Source organism: Cupressus sempervirens, chromosome 4 (assembly GCF_028749045.1).
Source record: "Cupressus sempervirens isolate cs-2001-9-10 chromosome 4, ASM2874904v1, whole genome shotgun sequence".
Taxonomy (NCBI): Eukaryota; Viridiplantae; Streptophyta; class Pinopsida; order Cupressales; family Cupressaceae; genus Cupressus; species Cupressus sempervirens.
Genome location: NC_143121.1, coordinates 409,332,787 through 409,355,544, shown reverse-complemented (window position 1 = coordinate 409,355,544; position 22,758 = coordinate 409,332,787). Strand labels below are relative to the sequence as shown.

At 39.0% G+C, this 22,758-nt stretch overlaps 1 pseudogene across 1 annotated transcript in view; it reads right to left on the bottom strand.

Annotated features, from left to right (window-relative positions):
- Positions 1–22,758, bottom strand: part of LOC149561787 (cysteine-rich receptor-like protein kinase 15) — a 147,623-nt pseudogene that overhangs the window by 119,141 nt on the left and 5,724 nt on the right. The window contains exon 2 of the transcript XR_016364245.1: positions 19,411–19,421. The product of XR_016364245.1 is annotated as a cysteine-rich receptor-like protein kinase 15 (transcript). The remainder of the gene's footprint in view (positions 1–19,410; positions 19,422–22,758) is intronic.

Below are 22,758 nucleotides of genomic sequence, written 5' to 3'. Positions count from 1 at the left end.
GCAGGATCAGTGGCAGTCTCTGCATCTTTAACCTTGGGCTATGAAGGAGAAATCACCAAGGCTAGGCAAGGATACTTTCTAGACTATGCCTGTCGAGGACAAGGAGGAGGAGCCTGGGACTAGCTAGAACCACCATGGGGTGGGGAAGTAGAGCGGCGCCTCCATCCACCATCACCACCACTAGGAGAGTAGTGACGAGAAGCCTGGGAGTGCGGTGTGTGCGAGTGGTAGCCTAACGGCTGGCACTGAGAACAGTAGCCATGAGGTATCAAGACATCAGCCAAAGCATTGAGAGGAACTCTGGCAATATTGTAGGAAGCATTTCCCTAGTGATTTAACAACTCCTGCAGGTGAGCAACTTCTAGGCCAACTTTATTAGCTTGCACCTAGATCTGCATAATAACATTGTTACAAATGTATGCCTTAGTGTACATAAAAATGTTAACATCCAAAAAACTATGAGTGAATAAAAAAACATTCCTATCTTTCCAAAAAGAAAACAAAATTTCCATCCTAAAGGTATGCCAAATCTAGTTGAACTTTCAAGGAATTTTGGGGGAATCACCCAGCAGGATCATGTGCCATGAAAATGGTTCGGGCCTGAAAGACTTGAAAAAATCATGAATCTAGTGCCAATAATTTTGAGCACGCTTACAAAACCAAAATATATGCAAAAAGGATTCTAGTTGACCATAGAAAGGGCATCTGGGATTAGGAACCCCAATGTACTTGAGCCAAGGCCCTAGGGGAAGACCTTGGAAGGCAAGGCACCAAGCAAAGTGGGCAATCTTGGGTGCTATAATAGCATTCCAAATGGTGTCAAAATGTTTTCTCCATTGAGAAAGTGAAGATTGCAAATGCCAATGCTGGTTAAGTGTGTCCACCATCAGAAGATAGGGTAAAAGCCATTTGTACCCCATATTGGGCTTGTAATTGGAAAATGGAGTGGCAGGATACCAATTTCAATCATGCCACCAAGGACGGACAGTCTGAATCCCCACTTTATGAACTAAGTGCACATGGATGGAAGATAGTAGAAGGTCAAAAGTCAGTTGATCTGTACTAACAAGGTAGTACTAGACTTGCATATCTTCCCATGACCTTAAACTCATGGTGACTCTTGAGAAGAGATCCTTAGTAGTTTGAATGCCTTGCTTGAAAAAGCACAGAGCACTGACACTTTGAGTCTTGGCGAGAGGAGTACCCTAAATGGAAAATAGGGGAGACCATCAAATGTTCTATTGATTCAAGGAGAGCCCATTGCAAAACTCATCTCCAACCCAACAAAGCCAAGGCTTAATAGCTTCCCAAGCTTTCCAGATGCTCTTAATAACAAAAGAGCCCTCTATGGGCATGGTTTCACACATGATGAGAAGGGTTTGAAAACCAATCCCCTTCCATGCAAGCCTATTAATAGGGAAGCCGAAAGAAATACAGTGCCATACCAAAATCTTCTAGGCTTCATCTCCAGAAATAGCTCCGATAATCCATTTTGTACAGAGAGCAAGGCTCTTTCTCTGAGTGGAAAATAGGCCAAGACCACCAGACTCTCTTGGGAGACAACAAAAATCCAAAGCAACTATGGAAAACCATGCTAACTAGAAGCAGAAGCCCAAAGAAAATCTCAAAGCAAATGTTCTAGCTTAAGATAGGAAGCTTTGGAGGGTGCCTAATATGAAGAGTAGTACACATGACTGGTTGCTATAATCTTTAAACAAATATGAAATTTACCAGCAAGAGAAAGTAGCTTGGTGATCCAATATTTGAACTTTTTGCTAATCTTGGCAAGCACATCATTCTAAAGCTCCACAGGAGAAGCCTGGAAGGCAAAGGGAATGCCAAGAAAGCAGAATATTTTCCCATGAGTAACCCATTTCCAATGAAACTGGTTGAGACAAGGTGGAGCTAGCAAGAATAATTGATGGTAGCAGAACATTTTGTGGTATAGATCTGTGTCACCGTTTGTGATACCAAAACCTATTTTGGTCAAATCTCATTTCTCTATCAAAACTCAATTTTTTTCAAAAACTAAAAATACACTTTCATAGATCTCAGATTCAATATCATCATTATATAAATTTTTGAGTGTTTTGATTAGTTATAATATGTTAGAATCTCAAAGTATTATAAGTCGATATTTCAACATTTCAGAAGATGCTCCCTAAAAAAGGAAAAAAAATAGTAAATCATATCAAAAAAATTAAAAAATTATATTTATCTCTAGAGGAGAGAATCCTCTTCACAAATATGTAATTTTTTTTCAAGAAGGTATAGATTTAATAGGAAAGATTTGACGGGAGGAAATTTTTTTTGGATTCTGATAAGGTCAAACATGAGTACTTATAACAAAGAAAATATACATCAAAAATAATTATTTCTTTTTTTGTGCACTAGCTATACATGTCATCTATAAGATATTTTCATATCAGAATAAAAGAAGATGATTTGCATATACTTTTTTGACAGGAACTACACCCAATATTTTTTATAGTTAAAAAAGGGACTTCAAAATAAAATAAAATGAATAAATTATTACTCAAAAAAATTATAAAAAATTATAGGAATAAAATTCATCCAATTCTACAGATTTCATCAGTTTATATCATCTTCATATTTTAAACACAAATACCATTTTTTTGTCACTAATGTTGAACTGTCACATTTTGATGTCACGTTTCTTTATAAAAGGTGACACAGGCTTGTGCTTTTACCCCTTAACAAAAGGTGTCCAGACAATTTAAAGCATTTTGGATGTTTTCTTCATCCTCAAGAGGAGTAAGAAAGGAATCATAAGAAAAATGACCATTGACTAACTGGGAGGAAGATTCAGGCAAGGAGATACCACAAACCAGCCCTTACGACATAAAATTAGCTAGCAAATAGCCAAAACCTTTAGCAAAAAGGACATAAAGTGCTGGAACTAAAGGGAAACCTTGCCTGACTGAACAAAAAAGTCCAAAAGCCTTAGATTGCGAATTATTGATGGTAATGCAAGCATTATCATCACCAAAGAGCATCTCCATGGAATGAAGGAAATTGGAACCAAAACCAAGAGCCTAAAGCATAGCCAAGATAAAGGGCCATTCACTGCAATCATAGGCTTTAGCAAAATCTATCTTTAAAAAGATAGCCTACTACTTGGGCTTGCGAGCCCATTCCATACCTTCCCAGAGAGAGCAATGATCTTATAAGACACTTTCAGAAGGGTAATGGGCCTTCAATTGCATATGTCCTCAGGATCACTAGCTTTAGGTATGAATTTGATAATCCCTTTATTTATAATTGCTCCTAAGCTTTTAGAATGATATGCTTCAAGATAGACTTTGTGCAGATTAGGACCTATTTGCTCACAGAGGTGTTTGTAAAATTCATAAGGAAATCCATCACACCTAGGGCACTTGTCATCCACCATGGAGTAAACTACCTCTTTGAGGTCGCTGAGGGAAAGAAGTTGCTCACAAAAAGCATGTTGCTCAACTACTAGGTAGATTGGAGTAACAGAGATACACATTTTGAGAGCTTCCTCATGAGCAACCAAAGTTCCCTATGAAGCAAAGGCATTCTCATAGTGATGAACGAATGCTTGCAGGATGTTGGGGAGACTAGATAGAATAGTTATTCCCTATTTGATCTTTTTAATTCCAACATTGGTATGATGGGCTCGGAAAGCCTAAAAGAACTCCTTTGAGGCCTTATCACCAACCTCGAACCAGTGAAGATGGGCCTTGATTTGAGCTCCTAAGGTAGCATAGTTATCAACAATTTTCTTGTCATGGAGAAACTTGGAAAGTTGAATTTGTAGATCCACATCAAACAGGTTGAAGGTGAGAGCCTCATAGGCTTTTTTGAGGGCAAGGGTGTTGGCCTCATAAGAACATTTTCTAAATATAGTTAGCTGATGCCCATAGATGCAGAGGAATTAAGAAATTCTAGTAATGGCATCATTTCACCATTGAATCCATCCCCTTGGGGAATGCAGACATGGCTCAAAATTCTAGACACATTGGATGTGTGAGATGGTGGAAGCATGGAATAGAATGGATGTGTTGAGGAAGAACTAAGACTAGGCCACCTTGGGGACAAAAGTTTGCCAAGAAATGACCAAACATATGGGGGAGTGGTCAAATAAGGTCACATCTGACAAGGGAATGACAGGAATATCTCAATCCTTAAGAAACGAGAAAAAATATTGCATAGTGATCATAGCACGATCAAGATTTTTTAATATGCGGTCAAAGCCACCTCGAAAGTTGGACCAAGTGTGCCAAACCTCACTATCCTAGCATTGGTTGCTATTGGGATCAAAAAGGCCCAATTTATTGTGCATGCAATACTAGGCTTGTCTTTCCCTAGCTATCCAGCAAAAGGGCAGAATGTCATCTTTGTCAGAGGCCACTTCAACCATATTAAAGTTCCCACACATAACCCAAGTAGCTAGAGGCAAGTTGTCAACTAGCTAGGCGCATATTTGGGATCTTTCCACAGCATCATTGGAAGCGTAAACATTAATGACTCCAAAAGAATGATTGTTAATAGAAAGAAAAAGCCAAATAATTCTATGCGTGGGGTCAGAACTATGTGAAATAATAGTAGAATGAAGGCGAGGTGACAGGAGAGTAACTACACCACCTTGGCCAGCTTCATGCTAGGAAGAAAACATCATGCCATCCTACCAAATTATGTGACATGCTGAAGCAAGCATGAAACTACAAATTTTAGCTTCTTGCAGACAAAGAAAATCTAAATTACCAAGTCTATGATGGACATCCTAAACATAGTACTTTCTGGGGAGGTCGATGAGACCCCAAACATTCAATGAAAGGAAGTTTATGAGAACTCTTCCATATCATCTTTTTCCTCAAGAGAGGAGTACGTATTCTGCAAGAAGGTAGAATCATGGTTGAAATTGGATGGAAAACCCTCTGGACTTATAGCTTGACACTTCACCTTTGGTATCTCCGCACATCCAGGAGGACTGCAAGAACAACGTGATGCTATGGGTGCTATGGAAGAGGTAGCAAGAGGACTTCACACCCTAGTAGCTGCCTTGATCCCCTGCAAGCCAGCAAGGTTTGAAACCTGCAAAATTTTGAAAGCCATTCCTTTGTCTGCTACTTGTGTCCCTATGCTAGTTGGAATTGATGCTCATGTACAGATAGGAGGAATTGCGGAAACCGCAACATAGGACTTCTTGGGGGGTAAGAGATTTAAAGGAGCCTTGCCCTTATGCCCTATAGTGACCCATTCTTCCTTTTTCCCTTCGGCCTATTTGACAGGCACCTCTTTAGGCATGGGCTTGACCCTAGGCATAGCTAAAGGGCAGTCCTTGATCTTGTGTTCCTGGACTAGCACCTATAATAGGTGTTGGGGAGGTTCAAGTAAAGAACCTTCTAAGAGAAGGTTGTAGTCCCAATCTAATTTTTCATAGAATCCTTGAGATCCTTGGAAAGATCCACCTCTACGCAAATGCGTCATTGTGGGCAGGCATTGAAGAATTTCTTAGGCTCCTTGGTGACAACTTTGCAAGGGCTTTGGCAATGGACTCAATGAAAGGCCAACAAGGTAGGGGTAAACCTAGGAACTTGACCCATACAGGAACGCTAAGCTTTTTATCATCCGAGACTATGATTTCTCATGACCATTTTTTAAAAACAAGCAGGGAAGAATGCACAGACCATGGTCCATTATTAAAGACCATGTCTGCCTGTGAGGGGTTAGCGAAGTGAAAAAAAAAAAAAAAAACCTTTGGTATGGTTTTGCACAGCATCAAGACGAACTCCATGAGGAGTTCAACTCTTGTTAACCCATTCTCGGAGCATAGCTTCAAGGGGAGTCCTACCCACAAAATAACCTATCAAGGTGTGCTTTTCTAACCAATCACATGCAACATCAAATTCTTGCAAAGGGAGTATAATGTCAGGATTACCTCGTGAAAAACCTTTGGGACAAACTTGTGTGGATGTTTGTTCAGAGGAGGCGCTATGGCAGATCGAAGCAACAACATGAACACCAAAAACAATTGGTTCACCGCTGGCTAGAGCCATTATAACCTAGCCTAAAAAACTCCTATAGTAAATGTGGTGTGACAAGTGGAGCTAATAGAGGGAAAGTTCAGATGAAAAGCTGTACACAAAAAATTGAAAAATTGGATGAAGCAAGAAACCCTAGTAGAGCAAAAAAAACCCCGTCCCACAGAAGAACCAATGTTCTAAATTTAACTGTAGATCATACTAAATTTACTATAGAGGAATATGAAAAATTCAACAGCAGACAAAAACACAATATATTTATTCATTCATTAACATATTACAAATATATAATTGTAGAAGACAACATTTCTTCTATAATCATACTAGTTTATTTAATATCTAAAGGCTCTTCGCATGAAATTGAACATAACAGCAAAATCAAGCTCACATGACACAATTAGAGCTTGATTATATTAAAGTTACAAATAGATTTCTAAGATAGATTCTGTGGTTGTGGTTTTCCTAAGCTCACCTTGGATTTGTTTCTAGGCCTCACTTGTGTATAGAGCCCCTGGTATGGGTTTTTCTAAGCTCACGTTAGACTCGATTTCCTAAACGCCTGATGAAGATGAAGATGGCATGGTCGATTCAGATGTCCCCGATGCCTGCTCTTCTCATGTTCACCACTCCTTGAGCTTGATTTTGATCTTGAATTTGAAGTAGAACCTTTGCTGCTCGTTAGGAACCCGGGCTCTTTTGCAATGGGCAGTGGCATTGATCTGCTTGAGATCATAATAAACACATTAGACATGGTGTCATGCCCAAACTACGAGGGCAAAAACACACACAACATTTTTTTTTAAAATTATAATTAAAATACACTAAGATGATAAGCTTATGCTCACAGGTTAGGTAAAGGTTTTCTACACTGTTAAATTAATACTCTTGTTATAAAGTTGATATCGATTATTATTTATGTTCTTACATTAACTTACAACAATAAGAAACAATTATTTAAATGACAATGTAAATGTATTCGAGTTTAGATTCATTGAAATTATATAATCAAAATCAACTATAAAACTCTTAGACAATTATCGATTTACAAATTAACAGATATTAAAAGGTCACTTTAAGGAAAAACAATTTAACTAGAATTAAAACTGAATATATGTATATCAAACTTATTAACTTTAAACATTTCAACTATTTTCACATATTAATAAACCATCAAAATCTTCTAAATTTAAATTTAATCAATTAACAATTAAATAAATTCTAACTAATTATGAAATTTAAAGCTTTCAAAAATTAATTACACAACTAAATAATAATTAAATAATGCTAACTACTAAACAAAATTAACTAACTAAATCATAAAACTATCTAACTACCCTTTAGATTAAACTAAATAATATTAAAAGCAAGCTAAAATAACTTAATATAAAACTAACTACAATTATCTTAATTTAAACATTTAATAATCACAAAATAAAATAAATTACATTTTAAACTAACATAAATAAATAAATATATATATATATATATATATATATATATATATATATAACTTAAACAAAGGGCTTTACATAAGTTATGACTAACTTTAAAAATAAAGGGTTAAGAAATTACATTATTTAAATTAAACTAACACAAAAATTTAAAACAACAACATATACTAAACTAGATAATAAATAACAATTTTAATAAACTAAACTAATTTACAACTAACTAAGTGAAACTAGCTACCAACACTAACACCTATACTAACTATCATATCTAACTCTATTACTAACTTTATCCCTACTAAGACCTACACTAACCTATACTAACCCTATTGCTGACTTTCCAAACACTTAAGGCAGCCTCTCAAGAGGTGGCACACTGCCCAAGTCAGCACTTTCCTACAAAGTACGCCCACTACCACAAGTCAAGGAAAATTAAAAGAAAAGGAAGGGGAAATAAAGCTTATCAAACATTACTCAACAAAATTTAGCAACCCCATTCATAGCACAAGGATCTACATACCCCTCCAAGATCCCCTCACGTGATCCAAGGTATGCACATAGTTGACAACATGAATGATACAACAGCCTATGTAAGAATGAGTTGCTTTAAGGCCAATCCATAGAGTTTGTTAAACCGCTAGGGTGGAGGAAGTAGGATACGAGTTAGTGCAAAAATTTTTCTAGGTAGAAACAAGAGTCATGTTTTAAACTAATGTAGATAGTGTTAAAAGATATTATTTACTTGCTAATAATTCAATTTAATATTAATTAGATTTATAAATCAACTTTTTTAAAAAAAGAATCCATTTAATAATATGCTCTGTTTTTATCAAAGAAATGAGAATTTTCTGCATACAATTTCCAGCATCCTGTAGGTGGGTGTTTTAAAATTTTGTTCTCTTTTTTTTTTTGAGAAACATTGTATATTCATAGCAACTATATTTCAATAGTAGGAGTAAGCATTCTCTTATAAATTCTTGGTTAATTATTTCCATGAACCTCAAATGCTATGAATATCAATGATACCATAGTACATAGTAAAATCATCTACATGTTCATTTAACTCTCTATTATAACTGATGGAGCAAATAATTGAATAACATAGGAACTATACTAATTTAGAAAAATTGATAACATAAGTAGATCAGAATGATAATGTTCTATTCATTTGAAGGGAGTATCAAAACACACAAAGTTCTTTCCTCTATCATGGTTCAATTTTAAGTTTGGATATCTTGACATAATTCCCTCCTACATGTTCTTGCAAATTTACTTTCAACACAACCAACCATGAACTAAATCATTTCAAACTCAATGGAGATTACCATACGTTTACATGGATTAACAACATCTCTCTCTATGGTCCATAAGAATGGAGACAACACCACATTTACACATTGAATCCTGCATAATGGAACAACACCGTTTCCTCTTATCTTTGATAAACATTCATGTAATAGAAAAAAAAATATGAAAACCTCAAGAGAAGCATAATTACTCAATCACTTATTTTATTGACATCCTAATTCAAGGGCTCAACCGAGAAAGAACTAGGAAGAAAACCCGATGTCGTTGCCCACTACAACAAGTTTTGAAATACCAATATACATAGGATATCAATCCCAAACTTCAACAATATAATTGAATTTTCTTCATGACCCTCATCAAGGGATTTATAATGTTTTCTGCAACACATCTCTAGAACCATGGAGGAAACAAATATCTGATCAGGTGACAACCAAGCATAACCAAAAGACAATCAAACAAGCATGATCATACATGGTTTACACAATAGGATTCACAATGAATCAAAACTAGGGAAAGGTGGATTCTTCCAACTAGGAGAAGTCAAGCACAACACCAAACAGATGCCCAATCGGGGCTATAAACCAAGAACTTCCGTTCTTCCATTTCAACATACCAAACTCATACAAGGTTTGTGCTGATAGGTAGGGGCCCATAACACCCTACCCTTTCTCCCTCTTCTCATCTTGAGAAGAGACTCTACACTGATTGGAGTCCAACTAAACAGACCTTTTCCAAAATTGGTCACTTCTGCCCTCTCCAAGGGTGAGTAATACCAAAACACCCATGCAAGAAAAAAACTCAAAATTGCAAACATAAACATGAAAGGAAATCATCCAAAAATAACATGGTTTTCAAAGCTTCCCAACATACCCACAAACATAGAACCATTTAAACAACAACAAGGTAGCATAAGCATGAAACAAGAATGAAATCTGAACAAGGGAGATGAGAATTCCAACCTTCACAAAGAGGTAATGGCAATGAACAAGTTTGAGTAGAGTTTCCCTTTCCTTCCTTCAACCTTCAAGAACTCCTCTCTAAATGTAGAGACTGGGTAACAACCTCCACTAGTCCAAGAAAAGCCTCTAAATAAGCCTCCAACTCAACCACCAAAAAGGAGCAATAACTACTTCCACCCACTAGCAATTCTAGAAACTCCTAACTCAACCTACACTATGGTTAAACCCTAAGTGGAGGTGGGGTAATGAAACTCATGGTAACCACTTGCAATTTTCGCACAAAGGTAAAATGAGACTTTTTGAGTGACCTCACAAGTCAATAAAAGGGGCTTAGGGGTTGGAAAAGACCCCTAATCCATACTTATACCCTTGGGGTATGATTATATCATGTTTAAAGCCTTAGGAAAATGGTTTAGAGCCAAACAAAATCTAGGAATAAAATAGGACCTTCTAACTACTCTAACATGCAAATTAAGCACTAATTTGGATTAGGGATGACTAACCCCAATTAAGAACTCAATTAGCAAACTGACACAAACTTAAACCGACTTAGGTCCATGGGTTACACAACTAACCCTAAACAGGATACAGAAGAACATAACCAATTTACGAGTGTCAAGCGACACTAACATAACATAGTTACTAACATTAACATTCACTGAACACAAAAAGATACATACATACATCTCACAATACAATACGTGAATTACGAACAACAAGGTTTCCAAAATTAGCACATAGAGATCAGTTCTGTTCCTCCGTCGATTTCCTCGACTAAAATATCTACACACTCATTGCACACATCAGTAGTCCCAAAAATCACATGTACATATATACATATCAGAAATTCACATAAATTGAACCATACATCAATTAGGGTTTCTTTCATCCTACTTAATTCTTAACCATTAAAAAAAATCTCTTAAATCAAAATATCAATCGTACATTTACCGATTTCTTCAACACACATATACATAAAACATTAAATGACAAACATCAATATATCTGAAAGTAACATCACATAACATGAAATAATATAATATGTTCTAAGTATCAGATAATGTCTCGACATCTTGAGTCGTGAGTGTCAAAATTATAAAATAAAAACTAATGCTACGAAGGGTCAGGGTGAGGCCTCACACATGGTTGGACGGAGTGTTGCATCAGCTGGAATCCACAAAAGCCCAACATGAATCAGTCTCAACACTTGCTCCTCGACGCATGCTGCTATAAGTAATGAATCCATCATGTCTAGTATACTCCCTGCATGGTAGAGTGCTCATGCCTACAATATAAAACATATCGTCAGCTCAGTAAATATATGGCATACACTAAAATGAATGATAGGGACATGAGTTCCTCGCCCACTCTACTAAAGTTTCCTGCATCCCCTGGGGTATATCGATCATATCCAAACTTTTCCTTCCGCTGACAATCTCTAGCAGTAGCACTCCAAAGCACAAGAAGTAGTTGTTACCTCTGGTTTTACCGCCAAGAATTTAAAATTTGAAAGTGTGGCTCGTGCAACGGTTAGTCTCGAATTAGTATTTTAACGTTACGACCTGCAAGTTTCTAGCTATCAGATCTAAGCGGTACCAACGGTTGGCGCCATCACGCTGTAAAGGAAATGCACGATATTTATTATAGCACGATGACGCCCTGACGACACGTTGTAGGGGTGGGTTTGGCGTTCTGCGGGTTGGAAAAGGTTCTTAACACCCTTGGCGCTATGTCTCTATCGCATATCGGCCGAAAAAACTCCATAGTGACATAGCGCCCGGCGAAAATATTCACGGCGGCGAGTTTCAACGACCGACAAAATCAGGTGTTGTAGTGACAAATCAGAAGGAACCACGTGTGCCAGGTCAGAGTTCCTATCGGCACGGCAAACACAGTCGGGGCTTACGATCACCATCGTCAGATCAGCTCGAATCAACGATAAGCGCCATCGCGCTATGGAGGAGTTGTGCGAGGGTTACGACAGCAACATCGCGCCCTAGTGATGCATGTCAGGTGGGGCCATGTCTCAAGGCGATGCCAGCTGTATCGACATGGAGGGTAAAAATATGAAGAACGACGAGTCCTCATGATCGTCAGATTGGGTTGCATCGACGAATGGCACCATCTCACTATGGCGAAGATGCACAGATTTTCTCATGGCGACATAGCGACCATTCGCCACGTGGATCAATAGGACCAAGTCTCACCAAGGATTCCTAGGTGTCATCCAGAGTGCGGTGCAGTTGCAAACATGGCACCGAGTGGGATGGGTCCAGTCGTGGATTGCAGAGTATGGCAGGTCAGAAGTTTCATGGCGGCAGGCAAACAAGTTTCACGGCTTGGAAGTTTCAAAAAATGGCGAGGCACCATGGTGCCAACAGAAAACCTGTGCATTTTTCGATGGCGACATAGCGCCCAAACGGAAAGTTCACCGTGGCAAGGAATGATCAGATGGATGGGTCCCAGCGGGTGCCGTGCAAGCGCAGTCAATGTGGTGAATCGGATGGGGACACATGTAAATCTCAGGGCACACTATCAGTAGGTGCTATGGCGCTATGGGAATTTGGTCTCAATTTTTGCATAGCGACATGGCGAGTCTTCACGATCGTCGGATCCACAGGGATCTACGACTGGCGCTGTCTCGCTATCGAGACTTGCCCGAGAGTTAACGTCGGTGACATAGAACCCTTGCGCCACGTGCCCTAGGGGGGCCACATTTCATGCCGCCGGTGCAGTTAGATTCAAGTAGCCAATAGACCAACAAGGAGATGCCACATACCAGCGGGCCCGGCAATTCAATAGAGAAGGTGGGTCGCAGGAGGTCAAGTTTTGTGACCATCGGATTGGAAATGGATCGGTGGCAGGCGCCATCTTGCCATGGCAAAGCTGCAAGGTTTTTTGCATAGCGACTTGGTGCCCTTTCGCCATGTGTCGGTGGGTCAAGTCGCACCAGGATGTGTCACTGAGGTGGTGCCAAACAGAAAGGGCCTAGCTGCATGGAAAGGGTGGTAAGCGCCCAGTCAAATGTAAAAGACTGCCAGGGTGGTGAGATCAAAATTGTGATTGGCCTGCATGGCCCAGTTGGTTCGTCGAGCCTATTTGACTGATCGATTCTGATGGGTACACAAATCATGAATGATGAGAAATCCGGGTTTTGCCACAATCTGATAGTGGGATTAATTGCTACCAACTCAGAATGAATGCCAAGTGTAGGAAGACTCTCCATCCATCTGGTCGATCCATCTACCATGTTAGGGAATGTTGTGGCACCGTTCCTGTCTTCTCCAGGCTCTTCTCAAAGGGATATCAAATTTCTTGGTATGCAGGCCATATTCAGATCAGATCTTTGATTGGATTCTCAGGATGGAAAGTTAATGCTAGTAGGTGAGAAGTGAATGTAATGCACAAATCTTCAGTTATGCCTAATCTATAAAGGCAATTTGGTGATCTGTTCTTAGGGTCGACTCTTCCTGATTTTCTCTGCTACTGCTTGTAGACTTACAGTGTAAAACCCCTTTGTCTTTGAGCTAGATAAAACATCCCGTATCATCTCTTTCAGCCATCAACGTGTATGTGTAGTGTTTTTCCTCTCATTGATGTATTGTTGAGATCAATGGTCTGCATACTGTATCTATCTTTGGCCTATTGGATAATATACAAGTGAAATCTTCTGTTCCTGGTGTTATTCAATTGGTCTCCTGATCTGTATGTGGCTGTTGGTCGATATAAGTCTGAATGAATGTATGACCTTGAATGTTACCCTAGTTCTGTAGTGCATACATGGGTAGAAATGAGTCTGAACACTCTGTTTTGGTGCATCACTGCCTTAGATTAGAATAGGTAGATTTTCTTTAATGCTCTCTTTCTCCCTTTCCCTTCTGAGAATAGATAGATGCGCCCTGACAGTAAGAGGAAGCCAACCTTCTCCGGAGACTCAACCTCGCAGTTCCAGTCCCATAGCTTGGAGGTTGTTTCCATGTTTCACTAGGTTGTCCTCGCGCATAGGCCTTGGACAAGGATGCAAACCTATGTGACAACAGTTTTTGGCATGCTCGGTGGGACTCATATCAGAAGATTTCAGGTCTACTGGTGTCAAGAAGAAAGAATTCTAGAGATAAATGCTGAAGAAGTAGTGTTGGATTCAGTTTTCAAGCCTTCAATAGGCTGATTCTTCAAGTATTTGGCGACTCTGAACATCAAAAAGTCTGGTTCTAGACCAAGTTTGTAGTGATTCATGCCTAGGATTGAAACAAGGGCGTCTTCTAGAGGTAAATTTCAATATCAAGAGCTTTCTCTTTCAAATCCTAGGAGAAGAAGGACTAGAACTTCATTATCACCAGTTAGGGGTAGAATAATAGTTGATATACCTTTAAGATCTATCTCTACTCCCCCTACTATTCGAACTCAGCCTAGATTGCCATCAACACTCATCAATAGAACACTTGTTTATATGGCACATCCAAGAGTTCATGCTTTTGCCACCTTTAATGGTGGAAGTCCTCTGTTGTTAGCCCAAAGACATGATATACCAGTATCTGCACTAAAAGGTATACCTGATTTTACTGGTGAAACTTCTATTTCCCCTTTAGAGCATATCTAAGAGGTAGCGAATGTCTGCAATATTCACGGTATTACAGAAGATGATGTTGCCGTCAGACTTCTAGCCTCATCTTTAAAAGGAAAAGCATTACAGTGGTATAGAGGCTTAGCTCATGGTTCCATAACTGATTGGGATGGACTAGGAGTAGGATTATGCAAAAATTTTGAGGATAAGAGTGACCATTTGTCACTACTAGAGCAGCTGACTACAATAAAAAGAGCCCCCCATGAATGTATGACCGATTTTAATTACAGATTCTAAAAGACATGGGATAGAATACCTACTATAGTGAAACCTACCCCTGGTAATGCCTTCTTGCATTACCTTAGAGCTTTCAACAGTGACATTGCCACTACAATCCAAACTATGGGAGGAGATACATTACCGAATGCTTATGAGACAGCTATAAAAGCTGAGAACATCTTAATACAAGGAGGAAAGTTGGCTCCAAAGCCTCCTATGCCTTTCTTTCCTGATGTTCCCAACCACCAACCAGCGATAGCCCCCCTTCCTACAATTTCTACATCACAAGCCCTTACTCCAGTTCCCCAAGCTTCCACATCCTCAAACGGAATAGATGAACTCAAGGAAATGCTCCAAGGTCTAGTGCTGAATACAGATAAAAGAGAGAGGACTCTGGCTAAAAAATTACAAGAGCAGGGGAAGGAGTTGAAGGACCAAGGGAAGAGATTAGAGGATAGTTTTTCTCTAATACAAAAAATGAGTAACAAGGTGGTGGCCTTAGAAAGGTAGCAAGCCTAAAGTGGCAAGCCCCCCCAATTACAACATCAGGCTCCAAGTGGTGGTAGGCCTCCTAATCATTGGAATAGCTCTTTTGATCAGAATAGGCAAAATAGTCATGCTGCTGCTTTAAGCTCAAATCAGAATAGAGCTTTAGTTCCTCAAAATAACTTAGCCCAAGATCAAGACTTCTGTCCTTCATGTAACTATTCTTATGCCTACTGCCTATGTTAGAAGGCAGAATCTTATTTGGCCCTAACTGTCTAGGAGCCCGCAGTAAAGCAATCATACAAGGAAGATCATCCCAAGGAGGCCTCATATATTCAGAGGTAGGGTGATTGCTCTTTTATGAATCACCAAATGGAGGAGCATTGTAATGTAAACCAGGATTCTATTGCTCATAACACAAGAAGCAAGAAGAGAGCTATGGAACATACTGCCCCCCTTTCTCCTGAGCAGGCCTCAACTTTGAGTGTTATACCTCATACACAAAAAGCAAATGAGCAGACAAACACTTCACAATAGCAAAGGCAAGGTCCAAGAAAGGAGGATGCAAGTGATCCCTATGTTGCTCCATCTCAGCCTCTCATGGGTACAGCTCCCAAAGTTTCCGCCAAAATTCCTAATGCACCCTTAAATGTGGTAGAGAAAATGAAGAAAACCAATGTAAGCATTTCCATGTGGGATGCTGTTGCCACCATACCAATGCAGAAAAGGATGCTGTAGCAAGAATTGGAAAAGATTAAACCCAAAGATCAGTCATCTACCATGGAGAGTGACACTAGTTTAGTACAACCAACAGGTGATGTGGAGACAAATAAAAAGGTTAAACCTCCTCCATTCTATGTTTCTCTGATTATAGGGGGCAAGTTAGTCCATAATTGCATGATAGATTCGGGGGCTAGTAGCTCAGTAATTCCTAGGTGTGTTGATGATGCTTTAGGAATGAAATATGAGCCCATTATTAGGGATGTGTTACAACTAGATGGGAGTATTGTCAAAACTGTAGGCATCCTTAGGAATGTGGAAATGGCCTTGCATACATGCCCTGGTTGTACTGTGATTCAAGACATATCTGTTGCTAAAGTCAAGCCCTATTTTTCCATCTGTCTTTCAAGAGACTTCACTGCCCAAATAGGTGGATTCATATCTGCTGATTGGTCTTATATGTCATTTAAGACCAGATATGGGGCCAATGCTTCAATTAGAGAAGAACCTCAAGCCCTTCATCACACTGAACCCTACACTCCCAACTTCATTAATATGAATTGCCCTATTTTGGAGATGGATGAAAATGACATAGTAAATGAGCCTGCCACCTCCATAGTAGAGATTCCTGATTTATTCTTAGATGAGTGGGAAAATACATGTCAGTTTGAGCCTATGTTGGAAACTCTTGAGACGGGCCTTAGTACATATTGCATCATAGAGAAGGAGGCTCAAGTTCCTGATCTTGTTGGAGCTAATGATGACATAAGTGGAATATGGAGTATGTACTTTGATGGCTCAAGGAATAGAAATGGATTAGGGGCTGGTGTTATGTTGATCTCTCCTGCACAAATAAGATACTACTTCTCTTTTAGGCTCCAATTCAGTTGTACCAATAATGTGGCCGAGTATGAATCTTTAATCCAAGGTCTCCTACTTGCCCAAAATAGGGGAATTCAAGCCTTGAAAGTATATGGAGACAGTGAGTTAGTAGTGAACCAAGTGAGAAATCAGAATATCACCAAAAATGGCCTGCTCAAGTCTTACAAACACAGAGTCTGGGATTTGCTTGAGGGTTTCCAAGCATTTAATATCCAGAGCATTCCTAGGAAAGAAAACAAATATGATGATGGACTTGCAGCAGCGGGTGCATCTTATGATGTGCCAGGGAATCTTGAGGAAGAGAAGAAGCAACAAATAAATGTGGTAATGAGGCCTTCTATTCCTGATAATAATACTCATTGGCAGGTGTTTGAGTCTGATGAACAGATTGTGAGTTTCTTGCAGAATGAAGCAGAATTTTCAGAAAGAAATCAGTCAAGACTACAAGATCAGTATGGTGATCAGATCATTCACCTCAGTTGCAACAAGTTGCCCAAGGGTCTCATTACCTTGGAAAGTGTCTTTAATCCTGATGATCAGACAAGAGGCAAAGGAATAAATCTAGCTGCAAAAAAGGATGATCATGCTCCAGTTACTATTGCTGATGGAAAATCTCTTAACATGGGGAAGGTATGTTCTGAGGCTGAGCAAGAAAATTTCATTCATCTATGTCAAGAATTTAATGATGTGTTTTCTTGGACATATGATGACTTAAAGGGGTTTGACCCTAGTTTGTTTCAGCATACCATAGATTTAGTTGATAGGGCCAAACCAGTAAGGAAAAAAAAGAGGCTAGTGAATCCCAAGATTGAACCCTTAATGAGAAAAGAACTATCCAAGTTGATTGAAGCTAACATAATTTTTCCTATCAAACACTCATCATGGGTGGCTAACCTTGTCCCTGTAAGGAAGAAGAATGGAGAAATCAGATTGTGTGTGGACTTTAGGGATCTTAATTAGGCTTCCCTTAAGGATCACCATCCTCTCCCTTCTATGGAGCAAATTCTGTCCAAGGTCAGTGGATCAAGGAGGTTCTCTTTTCTTGATGGATTTTCTGGTTATAACCAAGTGTTGGTTAAAGAATCTAACAGATATAAGACAACATTTACTACTAAATGGGGCACCTATGCTTATTACAAGATGCCATTTGGACTAACAAATGCAGGTGCCACATTCCAAAAGGCAATGGAGGTGGCTTTCAAAAGATTAATTGACAAGTTTGTCTTAGTATACCTTGATGATATAACTATATATTCCAAGAATGTAGAAGATCATCTTGATCATTTGATATAGGTATTTCTAAGATGTAGAGAGTTTGGGGTTTCCCTCAACCTAGCCAAGTGTGTCTTTGCTACAAGCCAAGGAAAATTACTGGGACACATTGTATCTAAGGATGGGTTGACCATTGATCCAGAAAGAACAAAAGCAATACTTGCCCTTCCTCTCCCTAAACACAAGAAGGGGCTGCAAGGTTTCCTTGGTAGGATAAATTTTGTAAGAAGGTTTATTCCTAATCTTGCCATCATGGTAAAACCCCTCACAGCCATGCTTAAGAAAGATATGGTCTTCTCATGGACCAAGGAGGGGAAGGAGAGTTTTGAAGAAATTAAGGCAGCCATAGCCTCAGCCCCCACTCTCATGAACCCAAATTTAGAGAAAGATTTCATCCTCTACACTTTAGGTGGTGAGTCAAGTGTTTTTGCTGTCTTGACTCAGACAAATGACAAGAATGAGGAGCAGCCCATAGCCTTCTTTAGTGAAGGACTCAAGGAATATGAAGATAAGTATAGCTTTGTTGAGAAGCAAGCCCTTGCAGTCATTAGAGCCTTGAGGAAATTTAGACACCTCTTATCCCACAATAGGATCCATTTGTTGGTGCCCCATGCGAGTGTAAAAGACTTCTTGTTAAGCAAGGACATCAATGAAAAGAGAGCTGGATGGATCACTAGGGTAATGGAATATGATGTTGATATTCAAATTACCAAATTGGTAAGAGGGAGAGGATTATGCAAAGAAATTTTATCGGGTCAAGATTCAGATGAAGGGACTGCTATGGTAATTGCAGAGCAGCAGGAGGAAAGAAATGTTAATGCCCCAAGGAGCTGGATGGATGACATGAGGAACTTTTTATCAGGGAATGGATACCCTCAGGGATTGGACAGAGCTAAAAGAAGACAATATATACTGCAGTCCATTCCCTATGTTGTGATTGATGATATCCTATTTAGGAGGGATTTTAATGGGACCCTGTTGAGATGTATTGAGGAGGATCAGGTTGAGAGGATGATTAAAGAACTTCATGATGGCCCTGTAAGGAAACTTGGCAACAAAGAATATAACCGTTTCCACATAACCCATAATAGATCTGAAATAAACATGGAATTAAAATCCACATGCAAGAGAATAGACAACATACCCACAAAATGTGACACAAGATATACCTTGAGAAACCCTCATTGAGGGAAAAACCCATCCTCCAAAAGCATCCATCATCATGTATTATTCAACAAAAATACCATTTCCATACAACCATGGAAGCCTTCATTGCCATAGCCACAACCAAGCAAACTATGTGAACAAGCATGAACCCACACATCACATGCCATGCTTTCAACCTTCACAAATGCTCCCTTGGCTAACCTGTCAAGCCTTGTCCCGCTCGACTCTTGCCTTTTATCTTCTCCTTGTCACTCTCTCTCTCTCTCTCTCTCTCTCTCTCTCTCTACAACAACTACCCTTGTGGCTGCTTATATAGTAGCAAGTCCCACAAAAACCACTAAGTGGTATTACATAAATCATGTGCTAAAACCATGTGCTACCTAACCCACTGACCCCACATTTAATATTGGGCATTTAATTTTTTTCCCCAATATTAAATAATTACATGAAATATTTTCACAATGTTACAATACAACTCATCAAGAATATTCCATAGGAATCTTTACATGTTGCACGTCCATCTAGGCACAACATTACATAATAAAATAAAATAACAATATTATGCAATGTGTGAAACACCCATTATCTCAAAAATCTCCCACTTGTTGTATACATTGCATAGGGTCAATCTGTAGCCACATAAATGAACAAGGGAACAATCCCTCCCAGCACATCCACCATCATGGATCAAAATACACCAAGTGCTCCATCCTGGTACCCACAACAAAATCAAAGTCTCCAGCATCTCAAACATGAATGATCTCACCTCCTATTATGCCACTACCACTGGACATACATAGAAGCCATCCAAAGAGAAAGCCACCCAACTTGTCACATTAGAAGATCATAAAATCCTATACCAACTGAAATTTCAAGCACAAATAACCTAATCCAAAGGTAATCACATGTATCTGTAGTTGTCAAAATATCCATAGCTGAAATAGCACCCATAGCAAGTGCCAAATCCATCCAACTATCCATACATCAAAGGTATAACAAGTGAATCTCATATCACTGACATATCCAATCTATAACCTGCAATCACAAGCCTCAAGAGCAATACCTGCCACATATATACCAAGAAGCTTCCGCTACAAAAGATAATGTCAAATTTATAACCAATCCACTCAACAAATCTCAAAGAAGTGAATCCATCTAGTATCAAGGACATCACAATACATAAACTAATATCTTACAAGAAAAACTCTCATAACAAGTCTCCAATGCTCTCCCAAATTCTCCACAACTAACAAAGGAAAGAGAAAGAAATAACCATGTCATCTCTCACATGAAATACATGAGCACAAACTAGTGATCACAATCTCTAACCAATCTCAAATCCAATGTAAGCAAAACTAAACATTCAGGAAGATAACCAAGACCAAAGAAACCATGCAAATCAAACCTATATCATGTCCTTCTACACACACCTCTAGATGTAAACTGTGCAAGTATGATCTCCTCCATAAAACCTCAACAAGAAGCCTCATCAACACCCAAACCATACCATATAACTCATCATGGATGTAAGCCTCTCACAAGAAGATCAAACTCAATAAAACCATTCCTAAACCAAGGAATAACCATTCCTAATTCAAGGAAAATGCCCAATATAGAACCATCTCCCAAACTCAACCAGCATAACAACATATGCACATGGAGATAACCAATGCTAAACCATCTTTCAAATGAACCTTCTAGAACTAACTCATGTACCATAGCTCAAGATCCATATCCATGAAAGACAAGCATAAATATAATGCAACTGAGAAAAAATAATGGGTTATACCTCTCAAGTAGCAAACCGCCGAGTAGACCAAGAGTGGGGAATGAGAATGCTCATCAAGATACCCAAGTCTCCAAACAAGACTCATCTAAGAACAATCTCCTCTCAAGTCCATATCAGGTGACTGCCCCTCGGACTTCCTGCTGAAACCATCAACCATCCCAACAAATACTTCTCTAATCCAAGAGAAATCAGCATCACCACCATCTCTAAGTATCCATGAGCACTTGTAACCAATCAATCCATGCCAACTCCAAAATGCAACATAGCAATATCATGAAGTATCCAGCTTATGATCAGTGTACTCAATACCAAGAAATTAAACCAAGATCAATGTCAAAGTTCCAACCATGGCCTCAAGAACATAAACATGACAACATGATCTTACCATCTCAACCAAAGAGATAACATGCTCCACATGAACATAACATAATATGTCATAACTCTAAAAGCGTATCAAGAGTATTCCATGACATAATAATGAAACCATCCTCATACCAAGGATAACATGCCAAATAAAAGCATAAACCACACCTTTACCAAGAACCCTGTGAGTCCTCAAGATGCAACCATCTCCACACACCATGAATAAAAACCATCTCCACATACCAGGAAGAACCATCTCCATACACCATGAAGATAACCAAGAACTCCATGAGTCCTCAAGATCTATCCATCTTCACACCATGAAGATAACAAGTGCACCATGCAAATGTCAAAGACGCTTCTACAGCAACAAGATCTAAGACAAACCTCCAACATCTGCAAACACTCAATAAATATATCAATTCCAACAACTCTCACTCAACTGTGGTACCAAGTCACCTATGGCATCATAAAATCCATCCTCTCTAAAACAAGAAGATATAAACCAAACCAGGAACTAATCCTGCACTGTCACCCCATCACTGTCACAAGCTCCCACTGAACCGTGTATCCAAGCTATCCATGACATCATGATGAAAACCCATCCTCTAACCATGAGAATCAACCAAAGCATAAAACTATCAAAGAACTCAAAGTGCACATCATGAGCTCCTCAAAAGAAACTAAATAACCATGATCCTCAACCAAGAAGATATACCACCATAACCAAATCAGAAAATCCAAGCTAATGAACATCAAGGATGTACCTGTATAACCAATCATGTCATGCCAAAATCCATGGCACCATGATCACATCCATGAACTGAGAATCTGTCTCTCAAAGTGTCCAACCTATTAGCATAGTCAACCACAATCCTCCGCCATGACTATACCTAGTAACAACATCTCATCCCTTCTACATGAAGATAAAATCATGTGACTTAGGGTATAGACAACCCAAATCCAAGCCACCAATCTGAATATGCATCAATAATGAAAGATCAATGGGCAAAGACAAACCATAACCAAGCTATAAATGCAACCTGTAAGTATAGACTGCTTACAACATTGCACAAATTGTAGACCCAACAAGTCATCATGCATATCCAAACCAAACACTGATAACCATATCATCATGAGACCAATCTGAATATGAACTGAGTATCCAATGACATCAAATCTTAAATTTCCAATGGCATAAACTCACAATGTTACCATAGTCAAAATATTTCATATACTGTTTAGATCAATATATCAACAAATAAATCATGCTGAACCTACACCAAATCTAAACCAATGTGTTGAGCTCTCCAAGAGCTTTCCGTTGACTACTCGAAGTCCAAAATCTGACTCCGTATGCCCAAGTTATGCCCTAATCCGTGCTCAAAATAAGTAACATCTGACTTTAGGGCTCTTAAAACCTGACAAAATATCAAAATCATAGAACCAAACCTACACCATGTTGTAGTGCTCTGAATTAGCTTTCCAACGC